This window comes from Ambystoma mexicanum, chromosome 10, assembly GCF_040938575.1.
Source record: "Ambystoma mexicanum isolate Mex_15411 chromosome 10, UKY_AmexF1_1, whole genome shotgun sequence".
Lineage (NCBI taxonomy): Eukaryota > Metazoa > Chordata > Amphibia > Caudata > Ambystomatidae > Ambystoma > Ambystoma mexicanum.
The window spans coordinates 1,206,501,492-1,206,514,309 of NC_090932.1; positions in this window are offsets into that span (position 1 = coordinate 1,206,501,492).

Sequence of the window (12,818 nt, forward strand, 5' to 3'; positions counted from 1 at the left end):
GGAGGTCTAAGCGCTATCCTGGACCCCTCTCTGCTTGGTTATGTGCCAGATGTTAGGTAGCGCCTTATGTTTTTGTCCATTGAACTGTCCGTCCTGCGTCTCTGTGCAGGGGCGTGTGGTTCGTGCAGGCATTCCCTGGGCCTAGTTGCTTCACTGGTCCGTGTGCCCTTATGTCGGGTCCAGACCGGCTTTGACTCCAACTCTGCTTGCTGTGTTCCAGGTGAGTTATAATGTCTTTTCCGTCTTTATTCTGTCTAATTCTTTCTTCTGTTTTCTATGTCTTCTCAGTGTCTTGCTCCACTACGCTGTTCCCTAACAATGTCTCTTTTTGTTTTCACAGGGATGGTTGCGATCTCGGAGTTGCCGCGCCAATGACGAAGACCACAGTGAGTTATTGATGCGCGGAGCGCTGTGCTGGTTATTGGTGTTAATTGCTAACCTATGTTCTCTTCTTTGTACAGGTTACGGTGATGTACTGGAGTGATGAGCGATCGAAGCGCTGTTTGCTCAGGTAAGTGCTTTGTTAATGCTGACCTTGTTTCTTCTCCCTTGCAGGTTGCGGTGAAACCCGGAGATGGACGAGGTAAGAGAAGCGCAGGCTGCTGCCAGGACTCGCTGCTTGCCCAGGTAGGAATTGTTATTAATGCTGTCCTTGTTTCTTTACCTTTGAAGGTTGTGGCGAACTCCGGAGATGGGGGAGGTAAGCGAAGCGCAGGATGGATTCAAGACCGGTTACTTCATAGGTAAGTGTTCTTGCTCGCTAATGCTGTTCTTGTTCTTCCAGGTTATTAATGGAATCCAGATCTAGGGCTTCAGGATTGGGCCGCCGTAGAAGCAGATGAGCAGCAGCTGGACATGGTGAGCGTTATGCTGCAGGAGTGCAGAATAACGCGAAGCGTGTTCTACTGTTTGGGTGTGGTTTAAATAGTCCAGGTGAAGTAGTTCCAGGCCAAGTAGTTCCAGGCCCAGCCACACCCAAAACACTAGACTGCATGGCTTGGTTCTAAAGAACTGAGCTGTGTAATAGGCCTCCATGTTGGATTAAGGTCCAAAACTGGTATTACTTTATTCCTGATAATGAGCCTGGCGCCAAAGGCACCAGGACTGAATCCATGTATGTTTCTGATGGAGTTTTAAGGCCCTTGGGGCCAGTGTGAAGGGCTTTAGCCCCACTGCTGCCAGGGGGCTGTTATTCCTTAAGGGGTCAGGGGCATGGATCGTGACACACGTCTGTGTATCACACACCCACAGATGTTAACAGTCTGCTACATTTCTTGAGATTTCACCAGAAAGCTATGGTATAGAGTCTTCCATACGGTCAGATGCTTCAAGTGAAAAGAATCACCTTCGATAAGGAGGTATACGAGACAGAAAGCACAAATTTGGAGCATAAGCTCAAAATTTGAGGTTAACCAGAGGAAATACTCAGGGAGGCCAGTGCAAGAGCAAATGAAGTATCCAACGACTATTTACTTAGTTTGAAGCAACACAAGAGTGAGATTCCACTGCTATTTGTATCAACGTTTACAAGACAAAGTTTCCAAATCAGTAACATCATTAAAAAACATTGGTCCATGCTACAGCATGACCACACCCTCCACACATTATTTCCAAGACCTCCGATGATGGCCTTCAAGAGAGGCCATCACCTTAGAAACACGTTGGTACATGTGGAGAGACCCATTAAGCAGAGACAACTGGTCCTGAGCACCCGTAAGAAAGGCGCATTCCCATGTCTCTCATGTAGTCATTGTAATAACATCATAAAGAGGAAAACCATCTCACACCCACACACAGGACAGAAGATTACTCTGAGAGATCTTGCGATATGTCACTCATCAGGAGTTATATATGCAATTATGTGTCCCTGTGGACTTTTGTACATTGATCAGACCTCAAGACCAGCCAAAGAGAGGTGGACTGAACATAAATCTAATGTGTGATGCAAGAACCAAAAGACACCAGTGGCAAGACATTTCAATAAACACAACCACACAGTGGCTCAAATGAAATTTCTTGTTCTAGAAGTGGTCAAACGCCCAACCAGGTGTGGTGATTACAACTCTCTCTTATTACAGAGGGAGATGTTCTGGATGCACAAATCAGACACGGTACAACCTAGAGGACTCAATGTCTTATGTCTTAACTGCTTTATTTGAGCATATACACATGGACCAGACTTGCACCAACCCCTGTGGTTAGAAACTTGCTCCATATGTACACATGATTGGCTGTTTATCCAACATTGTGAAGTGCAATGCATTGTGAAATGCATTGTTAATGGTATGATCACAGATATATACCACACTTATATTGGTGTCTTACATTTAGTGTAGCTCATATGTTGGATCTTTACATCCGTTGAGTACTGCAATACGGATGCTAATTTTGTTTAACTTGACATCTGGTATGTTTTGTAAAAAAAATGTTTTATTGTGTAAATGTAAACCTTAGGTGTAAGCGAGTTAGATGCACTGTGAATAACATGAGGACATATTTGAATAACAGTGATGTAGTGGTTATACACACAGTGTAGCTACCAATTTGTATCAGCTCATTTGAAAATTTCTGATGACCAAATTATCAGTATTTTTGTCTAATTAAGCATTGGGTGGATGAGATAAGAAATGTTTGTTTTGTATTTATTTGTTTTGAATTTTTCTGTACATTTATTTTGTATGGTATCGAATGAAACCAAATACCATTCTAGCGCTTCCTCTTATGCTTTGCGTTGTTTAATTTTTATCATCTCGCTCTATGCACATTGCTAAGTAAGACCATTTGATTGGCACAATATGCACGCAATTGTCAGGTGCATATATGGCCCTTAGCGCCTCTACAATCAGGTACTGAATTTCCGCATCACTTGCCAGCACGTTAAGGTCACTCTTTGCGTCCCTCACGTGACTACAATCCAGCATGCAACAAGGTCTACTTATCCATTAGTAAATAGAAGGCGTGGAACTTTGATTCACGCTGATCGGAACATTGCAATACCCAGCGAGACATGTAGCTAAGCAGGTAGGGCATTCTATATTTTTTTTCTTCACTTTTTTTATTAATAATGATAACAATAATTATGATAACAATGATAATAACAATGATAATAATAATTCTTTAGGATAATCAAATATACCATGATTTATATATCACAGAGCTACATTTAGATGGCACTTCGCCTCTCTGACAAGTTACTAAAGCTACTATCACAATCCTGCTAGCTACATACACATCAGCCCTTGTCCCACGAGTGTTGTGGGCAACACAGTTGAACGGAACAGTGGACCAATCTTTCTCGTGCCGCTAGCACTTTCCGTATGGTTGGGAATTGACACTCTCCTGAAGACAGGGTAAGGGGGCTTATCTCCTTCTGCTCTTTCTTTACATGTCTTTGAGCCACTAGACATTCGATTTATGTCCTCTGTACTTGTCTTTTCACAGAGTTGCAGTGTTTGCTGACTCTACCCACTACACAAGATGAAGGCCAGGTAGGTTGTTGGCCTTGAGCTCTTGCTCCTGCGCTCCTTGCATGGGTGCCTATTCACAATAGACATGTGTATTTTCAGCTGACTTTAAGAATGACCCTGTCTGAGGGATCACCCAATGCGACATTGATATACTAGTTTACCGTCTATGGTTAGCATGTACTGGTTGCAATCTGATTTTGCTGATTTATAATTAGTATGTTTAGCAAAGTGCTGTTAACGCTGCCTGCTCGTCTATCTGATTGTGATGGCTACTGGATTTGTTCCTGTGACCCAAATTGTCTTGCTCTGCCCCTTTTCCCAAAATCCCCACATTACCTGCAGCCCACTGTTAGGGAAGATTTCATAATTGTAGGTAATTTTCCTTCCATGTGGCAACACCCAAACCTTTTGCTGTTGTTTTACACCCTGATCTAGACTTTGCCAGAGAAGTGCAGCCTTCCACCGCACTCCTCTGGCCTTTCGCTCCATTCTTACAGGGAAACTGACATGCCCTTAAGACAGTCAGTACCGGGAGACTTTGTTTCCTTTAGTCCTTTCCTCATGTTGTAGTTTTTGAGCAACATGAAACAAGAGTGGCCCGTAACTTACCTTACCAAGCTCTTTGGTCTCTAGTCATTCCAATGGCCCTAGAAACTCTCGCTGGACTTATCATGAAATGTGCAAGTGTGTCGTGGACGGGACTGGTGGCAGCTGTCGTTTCTTTGTGTTTGGAACCCCTTTTTGCCATGTTAACTGCGCTTCCCGCATTTGGCCCAAATGGGTGGCCTGGCCTCCAAAATGGCCATGCCACGAGGTTCTTTCTCCTGTCCTCTGACCGTCTTGCCCCTTCACCTTCCCCCAGGTCGAGATGACCCGGGGCAGTCCTTATTTGGTCATGCACTTTCCCGCGAAACACAACGCTTTCGCGGGCTTCTGCATGCCTTGTGTGTGCCTCCAGGATGTGGGCTGGGATGTCTGTTCCCAATACACATCCTGGGTGCCAGAGAGTCTAGAGTGTCTTGAATGCCTGGAACCACCATGGTCCGTGATAGGTCCACGTATGGTGTGAGTGTTTTGTGAGCATATCTCCCATTGGGTCCTCTCCGTTTTGGCGCGAAGGGAACTCTGGATAAGAGGAGGTTGGAAACACCACTACCATGTCGATCTCCTGAGTTCTCACGAACAAAGGATAAGGAGCCAAGTATCCTGCAACTAAGAAGCTGAGTCGAGGAATCGCTGGTGACCCGCTGAAGGTTTGGCACCCTGCACTGCTGTCGTCCTGTGAGACCCCTCTTCTTCTGATCGAACGAGAAGGCCTGTACTGGCGCTTCGACCCTTTAGAATAGTGGGATCAACTATTCTCGGCATCTTCACCAAATCCTGTACGTAAGCCTTCGGAAGCGTCCCTGGGCCATCCAGTGGACTGACCAGCCTACACAGGAACCTTGCTCTGTCACCGCCGTCTGGCTTACTGCTATTCCTGTGTCCTCGGCACTCTCACACGATTCGTACACTTGGCATTCCCAGTTCTGAAGTGAGACGTGTGCTTTGGGACCGGAATACCTGCGGTTGCCGAGTTGTCCTGCTGTGGTAACAAACCTGTGCATGTTCGCTGCATTCGGGACACCCTCAACCCTGACTCCTGCTTTCGCGGAATCTACACGGCGTCGAGACATCCTGCTGATCGCATCTGAACCTGCCAATACCGAAATGGGACCGGAGAAGCCTGGGTCTGCCTGCATCGGGGACCGGTGAGTAGTCAATACCCTAACCGGTCGCCCTCCCGCAGGAGCCTGTGGCTCTTCACCGCTGTCGTAAACAGCAACCCTTTTCCGCACTCGTGCCCTGCTTCTGCCCACAAGTGGAGGCCGCACTTGAGTAGCGGGGAACTGTTCATCATCGTTTTGTTCACCTCTCTGAACTGTCTGATCTCCCTGAAGAGACTCTCCTTTGCCTGTTGGCACCCGTGTGTGCAGGTACTTTTGAGCACAAGGCTCCACTCTTCGTAGGGCTTGGACTTCCCTCTAGTTAGGTGACCTCTGATGTTGAACTGGGTCTAACGATAACTTGCACTGCCTGTTTTCCTGCCATTGGCAGCACGTCCAATTACGCGCCAATAGGGGAGCGCCAAGACACATCCAATCAGGATGGACCGTCGGTATGTTTGCCCGCGGTTTCCACAGAAACGGTTTCACTCTCTCGCTGCCGGGGATGCCGTGCCGTTCTGCTCCGCATGAACGTGGAAGAAAACTTTCTGCAAGTAAGTCTTCGTACACACGTTTCGTGTGCTCTTAGACAAAATGGGGTACTCCATTACTTTTCCCGAGTTTGTGCACCATGTTTAAAGCTTTGTTCATTCATAACAAGTTTGGGCATTTTTGATTGTCAAACGCACCGCGATAACCACACGGCTATGCATTTTCTTTGATACACAGGTTGGGCAACGTATGGACAGCCAGTTCTAACACTCACGGAGCACAGTGAGAGCCTCCTGTTCTTTCAACTATAGAAGACACTATTCATACATAGTGGGTGTCTCCATTTCTACCACTTAAGAAGACACACTACTTACCGCCCGAGGTAAGATTTTGGTCCTATGTTTTTATTAAATGAGATAGATGATTTGGATCTGTAACATACCCTTATAGATCCTATCATTTTGTTCTAGGCACACAATTGTCCCTTGAATTGGCATACTTTGGTGCTACCCAGATATCTACACCTATGATCTATATTACTGCTCATCCAAGCACTGGATAAGCTAGTGGTAAGAACCAGGCTACACTTCTGTGAAGCTTTTTTCTTAGTTTTAATGTAGCATCCTCAGGGAGCTTAATGAATCAATATTTTATTTCGAGGTCACTCCTTTACTCATAACACTCCATTTATTATTTGTAGATAGAGACCCCGGGACTACCACATCACACGTCCTGATGAAGGCCTGCCCACACAGCTGCATCTTACAGCTTTTTCTCTAGGCCGAAACACTGTTGTGTTGACGATCATACCAGCTGAACAATGCACAGTTCAAGCATTGTTGTTTGTTTGTTTTTCTCAAAATGTCCATGAAACTATGTTTATGTTCATTCTATAACTGCACAATTAAAACAATTGACAAAATGTTGGAAGTGCTTCTGTTTATGTTGGATACATTTCAATCTAGCTCTTTTGTTTACTGGATTATACAGATTTGTATTGTATTTTAAAACACCCCTGGGTGCTCTATCCCTACCATTCTTTGATAAATGTTATTAAATACATTCAGTTCAGCAATTCTACACTCATGACTGTGATATGTGTTTATATGTAGGATTGGTGTGACCTCTCACCCTGAATTTTCGTTTTTGTTCACTAAAGTACGCCCACCTGGGTTGTTCAGGGTTCTGCCAGGTGCCCTTATACTGAATCTAGTCCAAGCACAGCCCGCGGCTGTAGGGCTCTCGAGTACTCTTTGCAGACTACGATAGGCATTACATTTCCCTTAATCAAGAAAACAATGGATGAAGTCAACATTATTTCATACACTGATGAATATTTTCAAAAACTATTGGGTATTTCAACAGCCCTTGGCCCACAAGAGAGTGTTCTAGCCCAAGGATCAAACAAAGATGAATATGATTGCATTAACCAGCATAAAAAGAAGTTAATACGCACAGAAATGCACAGTACTTTCATGCTTGAATATTTGAAAGCGGGAATCATTCCAGACGGATTGCAGGTTAAAAACATACCTTGTGTATTTATCGACAATCCCAAATTCAAGACCAATTTCAGTGGGGTGGGGAACAAATGTAGTAGGGATTGGATCATTCTTATTATTGATACCCGCCGAGGAGGAATGTAAAAGGCAAGTAGAGGAGTTGCAAGAACTGGAGAAAACATTTACGGAGAATGCGACTGTACAAGATGCTAAGAACAAATTAGAAACGCTAGAAGAAGAAATTGCAAAGTTTAAACAGATCACCATAGACAGGAAGATCCAAAAGTTCAGGAAAGATCTCAGCGGTTACGGAGAGGAAAAGACTTACCCTTATCTGCGTGAGACCTACTATACAGATTTGCAACAACAGCAACAGAACAACTTCTTCAAGCGCAACAAAGTGGCAAATTTCTCTGGTAGCTCAGCCTCTTCCAGTGGGAGCGACCCCAGTACATCGGGTGTAAACTCCTTTGGGCAACCTCCACAACATCCTTTTTTCCCGGGGAGGACAACGGGGACGCCCGAAGAAACGGCCCCAACAACAAGGACAATACATGAGAACACGGCAATGGTACTCGAACCAGCCCTGAGACAACAGATCCCCATTTTTAACCTTTCCTCCAGAATTTTAACCCGGTCTGAAGAAACCCTTTTTGAAAAAGGATTGTCTTTTGTTCCCTCAGCTCGAGCCAACCCTTTCCAAGCTGAGATGGAGATGAAGAGATTTTTTCGTAACATTAAACTCAAGTACTTTTTTGAGGTGTACCTACCTGATCACCAGGAATCGACATCCAGCAGCGATAAAGTACCTGAATATATCACTGGGTTCAAGCCCAAATCAGTTTTCATGCCACCTCCTCATACCATACCAGCGGAGTTTGAAACTTTTGAGAAACTTGTCATTAAAACACTGACCGAGGGTCTGGCCCATAATAATTCCTATCGAGACAATCTAACGTGGGAAGAAAGAACATCCTTGGCTGACCTCCATCAAGATTCCAAAATAACTCTGAAACCGGCTGACAAAGGTGGGGGTATGATCATTATGGACACAACCGATTACAACAAAGAATGTCTGCGCCTTTTGGCCGATGGAACATCTTATAGGATCATGGGCCGAGACCCCACCACCAGACTCCAGGAAGAGACCACCAATTTAACCAAACATGCTGAACAAGAAGGCTGGATTTGTGAGGGGGAACACCTTTTCTTAAATAAAACACATCCACGCACCCCAGCGTTTTACATCCTACCTAAAATCCACAAAAATCCAACAAAACCGCCTGGCAGACCTATAGTCTCTGCCTGTGATTCCCTTCTTGAGCCTTTATCTTTGTACACAGATTTCTTCCTAAAACCCTTTGTAGGACTTATGCCGTCTTACATCAAGGCTTCCACCAATGTTATACAAATCTTACAAGAACTTGATTTACCACAACGTTGTATTCTGGCCACGATAGATGTCGAAGCTCTATACACATCAATACCGCAAATAGGAGGTTTGGAAGCTCTTGAAATCTGTCTCAATAAAATAATTGATGTGACTTCACCACCCACTGAGTTTCTTTTGGAATGTGTAAGACTCGCTATGTCAGAGAATTTCTTTTTATTCAAGGACCAACTTTATCAGCAAATAAAAGGTGTTAGCATGGGGGCAACCTTTGCTCCTGGTGTCACCAATTTATAAATGGCGCAATATGAAACAGACCATATATATAACAACAACAACCCCTACAAGTCGGACATACTTTTGTGGCGTCGATATATCAATGATGTTTTATTGATATGGACCGGTACAGAAGAAAACTTGGGCCTTTTTCAACTTTGGCTGAACGCCTGCAATGACCATATTCGGTTTACTATCGATTGGAGCTACCAGGCAGTGGATTTTCTGGATTTACACATATATAGATCAGGCAACAACCTCAAAACTGAACTTTACAGGAAACCCACTGACTGGAATAGCTTACTGCATTTTTCCAGCTATCACCCTCAGGGTTCAAAAATATAATCTACCCTATGGCTAGTTCCTTAGAATCAGACGGAATTGTTCAGAAAAAGAAAAATATGAGCAACATGCCAACGGCCAACAAAATCGCGTAAGAGAGAGGGGATATCCAAAGAAATCCATAAAACAAGCCAGAAAAAGGGCGTTGAACACAGACAGAATGATATGCCTGACACCCGAAGAGAAAAAAGAAATGAACAGACTTGTCTGCGTCACCACATACATCCCTGTAAGTAATCTCACTGAACAAACTATCAACACACACTGGCATTTGATAAAGAACAAAGGTACTCTTGAGATAAAACCCATGTTCGCCTTTAAAAAGAACAGAAACTTGAGGGACTCTCTAGTCCACACTTAAATTGCAGAAAATAAACCACTCAATACACTGTGGGATCTCCCCAGTGTGGCTGGACATTATCAATGTGGAAACTGTGTGGCATGTCGCTACACCACCCCACCAAAACTTTTGTCTATAAGGACTACCATCACACTCTGCAGACCCATACCAACTGCAACAGTAAATTTGTGATCTATGGGATACAATGTCCCTGCCATCTGTTAAACATAGGCAAGACCGCAAGACCAGTGAAACAGCGTATCTCTGAACATAGGTCCTGTATCAAGAACAGAACACAGGACAAGCCCATGGTTGAACATTTTAGCCGACTAGGACACACCAATGAAGACCTCTCATTGACCATCATTCAACAACTCACTCCACAAAAGAGAGGAGGCGACAGGGATAAAGCACTTACTAGGCTTCAGCAGCATTTGGTCCACAATTTAGACACATTTAAAACAGGATTGAATGTCTCCGTAGAATGGAAAGACTTCTACAACCAATGAATAACCATTGCCTTTGTCACTTGAGCTGATTTTGGACAATGAGCATTCGAGAGGGGAGCCCGCCGGTCCTCAGGAGATTTTTTTTTCTGTGGTGGCACCACATCACTAACCCTTTTAGATCCTTCTTTGATTCATATATCTATGGGTCCCACTGGATCTATTTCAGAAGTTGATGGTTGTCTAGACAAGTACATTCGCATTCTTTCTCAGCTAGTTCTAGAAAGAATACACACTGCTAATTACACAATTATGTCGTCTAGCTTGGATGTTATCAGGCAATGTTGAATCCATAGTAAGGTTTCTCTACCAGGGCCTTATGTAACATTTATACTTTGCATATTCATTGTGTACCTAGATACATGCTGTCTCTAACATGCTCCAAAAACTTGTGTTTTTTCTAATAAAGCTGGTGTGAAGTAGCTATATTCACTATTGTTGTGCATACACATTTGTTGCGCCCTCTCACTCTCACCTGTTGGTACACAATGTATACATAGTACTAACCAAGGCCTAACCTATGAAGGGACTTACATAGGTGATTTTACTCTTGCCTGCCACGTAAGTAGGCCTGTTGCCCTAGGCGCTTCTCCCATGCCCTCCCGAGTTTCTACCAACACACGCAACACATGCGCCTTCGGCATATCATTCATGTATTACTGATTACTATTGATCTACGATGCCCGCTTGTTTTCCCTTAGTCTGCAGCACCGCCCCGTCTCCCTCATGGCAGTGGGCCATTGGCAGCTCGTCCGATTACGTGCCAACAGGGGAGCGCCAAGACACATCCAATCAGGATGGACTGCCGGTATGCTTACCCGCGGTTTCCACAGAAACGGTTTCACTCTCTCGCTGCCGGGGACGCCGTGCAGTTCTGCTCCGCATGAACGTGGATGAAAACTTTCTGCAAGTAAGTCTTCGTACACACGTTTCGTGTGCTCTTAGACAAAATGGGGTACTCCATTACTTTTCCCGAGTTTGTGCACTCTGTTTAAAGCTTTGTTCATTCATAACAAGTTTGGGCATTTTTGATTGTCAAACGCACCGCGATAACCACACGGCTATGCGTTTTCTTTGATACACAGGTTGGGCAACGTATGGACAGCCAGTTCTAACACTCATGGAGCAAAGTGAGAGCCTCATGTTCTTTTAACTATAGAAGACACTATTCATACATAGTGGGTGTCTCCATTTCTACCACTTAAGAAGACACACTACTTACCGCCCGAGGTAAGATTTTGGTCCTATGTTTTCATTAAATGAGATAGATAATTTGGATCTGTAACATACCCTTATAGATCCTATCATTTTTGTTCTAGGCACACAATTGTCGCTTGAATTGGCACACTCTGGTGCCACCCAGATATATACACCTATGATGGATGCTACTGCTCATCCAAGCACTGGATAAGCTAGTGGTAAGAACCAGGCTCCACTTTTGTGATGCTTTTTTCTTTGTTTTAATGTAGCATCCTCAGGGAGCTTAATGAATCAATATTTTATTTCGAGGTCACTCCTTTACTCATCACACTCCATTTATTATTCATAGATAGAGACCCCGGGACTACCACATCACACGTCCTGATGAAGGCCTGCCCACACAGCTGCATCTTACAGCTTTTTCTCTAGGCCGAAACACCGTTGTGTCGACGATCATACCAGCTGAACAATGCACAGTTCAAGCATTGTTGTTTGTTTGTTTTTCCCAAAATGTCCATGAAACTATGTTTATGATCATTCTATAACTGCACAATTGAAACAATTGACAAAATGTTGCCAGTGCTTCTGTTTATGTTGGTTACATTTAAATCCAGCTCTTTTGTTTACTGGATTATACAGATTTGTATTGTATTTTAAAACACCCCTGGGTGCTCTATCCCTACCATTCTTTGATAAATGTTATTAAATACGTTCAGTTCAGCAATTCTACACTCATGACTGTGACATGTGATTATATGTAGGATTGGTGTGACCTCTCACCCTGAATTTTTGTTTTTGTTCACTAAAGTACGCCCACCTGGGTTGTTCAGGGTTCTGCCAGGTGCCCTTATACTGAATCTACTGGTTACTCAGCAGACTGCCCCATTCTGGCTGCAGTGCCATTATGGAAATGTCGAAGGCTGAGCGAGCAGATTTTGCAATGTTGAAGCAAACTCTCATTTTAAATTTGGAAAGACTCCTGTCCAATATTTAAAATGATTCTGAGAGTATAAGAAAAAAGAGGGTGGTACTTGGGTATATTATGTAACCGAATCCTTAAAAAACTTGACTGGCTGGGTCGAAGGTTAGAAGGTTTCTACCTTTGAAGGTATGATGAGTCTTGTCATGCTGGAACATATTTTTGCGTCTTCTTCCCCTGAGTTTAAGCAGCATTTGGTGGATTCTAAGGAGATAGATCCAAAAAAGCTTGCCATTGCAGCAGATTTGTGGGTGTCACACCGAGTGTCCCATAAGGACAAGACTCAGCCTGGTAAGCAAGAGGAAGGGAAAAAGTCCAAAGATAAGGAAGGTGGGGAAACTGAGAAATCTTCTTCCCAAAATGGCCACAAAAAGAAAAATAAGGGTAAGACACAAGGGAACTCACAGGGTAGTGGAGGTCAGCCTCCGAAACAGAACTCTGGTTATAATAAGCCTCCCTATGTAAACAGACCCAATGGATCGTGTTTTGCTTGTGGAGCAACTGACCACGTGAAGGTGGATTCCCGGTGTAAGGTTAAACCTTTGGGGGTCCACTCCGCTAATCTGGCCTTCTGCTCCGATGAGGAAGAAGAGATTACAGGAGCATCCTTCTCCTCAG